The following is a 4808-nucleotide window of genomic DNA, read 5'->3' as shown; positions in this document are numbered from 1 at the left end:
ATAAGTCCTGGGGTCGAGTTATTCGACAAAAACGCTTCAAGTTGGTGCTTCAGCATGGCCGCAGTTAAATGTCTGAAACAAGTAAAAGAATAAAAACATACATACTTATATATATATATACATACATACATACACACACACACACACACACACACACACACACACACACACACACACATATATATATATATATATAATTGTATAGGGTATAATTATACTTAAGGGCACAAAAGTTACCGTGCCTATATGCTGAAAGAAGACGCCAAATACGTCCTACCACCTCAAATATTCTCTCCACATATATTACACAAGCTGAAAGCGAGAAAGCAGACTCACTAAAAATTCACAAAATATTTCAGATAGTTTTATCTTGATCAATTTCTAGATTAGTTTGGTAACTCTTCCTTCGTCAGCAAAACATACTGAACGAAATAAATGAAAATATCTATACATACCCTCAGATGAGCATACGCAAAATACGAGTACATACAAATATTCACAATATTATTTATATATTTATATATATATATATATATATATATATATATATATATATATATATATATATACTCTCTTTTACTTGTTTCAGTCATTTGACTGTGGCCATGCTGGAGCACCGCCTTTAGTCGAGCAAATCGACTCCATCACCAACCCAGGGAATTTATGGTCTCTTTAGTCCTAGAAATCATAGGGTGGTTATCAGGTTTTTTTGACTTATGAGTAACCGAGATCACAACATTTCACAACATTCCACCTGTACGAGATACCATCTTGTTTTTGTACTCGAACATTTCAAAGAACAAAAGAAAAAAAGAAACATTAAGAACTTATTGAGTACGGCATTCATTATAACACCCTGACTTTATACCTATACATATATTATTGACCAAACATACTCAATGTATGTGTTTTGCTTATTCACCGGTATGCTTCGCTTTAGCGCGGTAGAAATTACTCCCGCAAAGCACTAAGCGACGAAAATGGCAAAATATCGATATCCATCACTCCTGAATGAGATTAAGGACGAGTTGTCTCGCTAGTCTATGATTTTCAGGTGTTTTAACACCCAGTGCTTTGAGAAAGTCATCCCCACCACACGAACCTGAAGCGAACCGGCGAACAAACAAACAAAAAAACGCATAAAATCTTTTTAGCTTACGTCACCCCAGTCATTATCATTGTCGGGCGGGACGAATGGTTCTGGCAAAATTTAGGTCACTGAAAAGTAGTACCAAAGGAATTGAAAAGCCTTATTGGCGATAAGTCAAAAGTTAGACAGATGTGTTGTATCTAAAACTAGTAATCAATATGGCCTTCACTCTTCACAACAGCAGGGTGTGTAGTTTCATGAAGTCCTTGATGTCATCTCTAATACTTCAAGCAACCGTATAGAGCAGTGTTTCTCAACCATTTTTTCTTTACTGTTTTATTTATGGACCCCTTTGATTTCTGTTTTATTCGGATGGACCCTCGAAGCCATTTGATTAAAAAAATTATATCCTTCCATTAAGACTTCAGGAAGAACAATTTCTGGCGTTTTCTCACTCACTTTCCTAAATTTAGGCTTTTTGGACACACTTTCTTCACTTTCTACACTTGCAGGTCGTTTCATAAGAAACATATCAAGAAAAATGTGTTTTTTCTTGCCTTTCAAAATGTTATGAAAATGCGTTAGAGCAGAGTCATTAAATAAAGCAGCTGCATGGCCTATAGCTACTTTTTCAGGATAATATTTTTCTAAAAATTCAGAAACATGCAGCCACTTCACCAACACTGCCTTTATGTCACTCGTAGAGATAGCATTCTCCGTTACACTTCTCCTCCGGGGAACCAATCTCTTCCACCGCATCCAAATGCTGCTGCTCCTGAAGCTGCAGGAGTTCATCTGTCGTCAGCTCCTCTAAGTATTCCTCGACGAGATCGTTAATGTCCCCATCATTAACCTCGAGGCCCATGGACTTGCTAAGAGACACTATCTCCTCGACTACAGGTGTCTCAGACTCAAACCCCTCGAAGACTCTTTCGGATACGCAGTCAGACCACAGTTTCCTCCATGCAGAATTCAGCGTTCTCCTCGTTACACCCTGCCAGGCTATTTCGATGATTTTTAGGTAGTTTACTATGTTCCAGTGCTCCTTCCAAAATTCACGAAAGGTTAGATTTGCATTTTCAGTGACTTCAAAGCACCGACAAAACAGGTGTTTGGTGTACAATTAAAATTAGAAATCACCTGTGGGTCCATGGGTTGCAAGATAGGGGTGGTGTTACGTGAAAGGTACAGAACTTATATAAATCTAAATTCGTCCAGGATACCATCTTCGAGATTAGGAGGGTGAGTAGGAGCATTGTCGAGGATAAGGAGGACCTTGAGAGGAAGACTGTTCTCCAAAAGGTACTTTTTCACTGCTGGTCCGAAGACAAGGTTGAGCCACTCGGAGAAGAACTGCCTGATGACCCAGGCTTTAACGTTTTCCCTCCACATGATCTGCAGCTTCTCCTTCACGATTTTCTGGGAATTGAACACTCGTGGGTTTTCAGAATGGTAGACAAGAAGCGGCTTAATCTTCAAATCTCCACTTGCATTGGCACAAAAGGCGAGAGTTAGCCTATCTTTCATAGGTTTGTGGCCTGGCATTTTCTTCTCTGCAACTATGTAGGTTCTTCTGAGTATTTTTTTTTTTTCCAAAACTGGCCAGTTTTATCACAGATGACTGCCTGTTGTGCGATGTACTCTTCGGCTGCGACGAGCTGACGGAATTCAAGCACGAAATCTTCAGTTACCTTAGTGTCAGAACTCGTCACCTCTCCATACCTGACGACGCTATGAACACCAGTCCTCTTCTTAGAAATTATCAAACCAGCCACAACTGGCCTTAAATGTGTCTGCTGATGTCTCCTCCGTCGATGTTCTAGGGTTCTGCTTCAGGAGATCCCATATAGCGCTCGTGCTTTCTCGCAGATGATGGTCTCCGTAATCATATCCCCTGCGAGTTGCTTCTCGTTGATCCACAGGAGAAGCAATTTTTCTATTCTTTCGTGGACAGATGTGCGTTGCTTAGAGAGCCTGGAGACACCCTTTGCTGTTGTAACGGCCTTGATATCGTCCTTTTTCTTCAGGATGGTGCAGATCGTCGACGTGCTTCGGTTGTATTGACGTGCTACGCCCATTACACGCACTCCTCTCATTTTTATCAATGATTTCTTTTTTCAATTCTATTGTAATCACCTTTTCCTTCTTATCAACACTGTCGTTTGCACTAACCTTCTTAGGATCCATGGCAAACACAACTAATTATTATAAAATAATAACGAAAAAAATGCACAAAACTAAACAAAAACACTGGGGTAAACACAACAGGGACGCTGCCACAGCGAGATCAACACGTGAACTGAGCGAGCAGAAACTGCGCTTGTTGGGAGAACGTGTGCGAGCTCAGCGCCGACTAGCGGTCGCTTGTATGAAACTCGCTAGTACTGTGGATTTTCGCTCGTACTTAAAGACAAAAAATCGCACGAGCCACGGCACGTACAGCAAATTACTCGTACAATGGTCCACTCGAACTGCGAGGTTCTACTGTATGTATATATATATATATATATATATATATATATATATATATATATATATATATATATATATATATATAAAGTTGGTATGTGAAAGCACGTGGTTGGATGTATAAAAGATAAACAAGAGTGAAGAAACTACAGAAGGCTTGTGTTACATGGTTAAAGTATATATTTAAATTGTTATGTCAGAAAAATGTTATAAAATTTTGGGTATAGAAACATTGTATTTGGAGAAATAACCGGTTTCGTGTTTTCTTTTCAAATTTCTCTACCTGTATCGTAACATGTCTTCGCTCCAGTGTATAAAATGGAATATATATACATATATATATATATATATATATATATATATATATATATATATATATATATATATACAGCGGGATTCTTTCAGTTTCCGTCTAACAAATCCACTCACAACGCTTTGGTCAGACCGAGGTTATAGTAGACGACACTTTGCCAAGGTGCCACGCGGTGGGACTGAAGCTGAAACCATGTAGTTGGGAAGCAAGTTTCTTACAACACAGCCATGTTGACAACTTCTCAGAGAGCACACGTTGCTGAAGTATAACCAATTTATTGCAGATAAATTTTAAAGACAGCATAAATTTTAAAAACCTGGGTCCATACGGCCCCAGGGGCCATATGGACCCCCCGTTGAGGACCACTGGTATACAGGTTCCCTCATTCATATCAATGAGAAAGTAACATTAAATGGGACATAAGTTTGAAGAACATGTGGCATATGATGTAGATCTAGAGTGTTACAACATGAATGAAGAACAAGTTACTTCGTTCATAAGTTATGATACAAAATTAACAAAGAATAATAATATCAATGACGATGACGATGGTCATATTGTGTTAGGCGTCTCTTCTACAAACGTTAGACATGTTCTGTCAATTGTTAGAAAATTCACAGAAAGAGAACTGTGAAAGTTTTAGCAGTTTTTATGCCGTTAAAGAAGACTTGTATGAATCGACATCAGCTGGAAATCGTAGATAGTCAAAGTTTGCAGATTTTATCAATTGGATAGCATAATGACATTTAAAATGTGCAAACTACTAATGTCTCACATGTTGAGTCTTGTACAGGAAATGGATTAAAACATGGTAACTTGAATAAACAAAAGCAGCATTCAACCACTGAAAAACGTAAGAAATAATTAATATATTAGATCGATAAAATATGTCGTTTGGATGTTAACAAGTCGATCCGTGATAATTTTCTAATACAT

Source organism: Octopus bimaculoides, chromosome 6, assembly GCF_046866305.1.
Source record: "Octopus bimaculoides isolate indiv1 chromosome 6, ASM4686630v1, whole genome shotgun sequence".
NCBI lineage: Eukaryota > Metazoa > Mollusca > Cephalopoda > Octopoda > Octopodidae > Octopus > Octopus bimaculoides.
The sequence above is the reverse complement of the archived record's forward strand: the minus strand, read 5'-3'. Positions refer to the sequence as shown.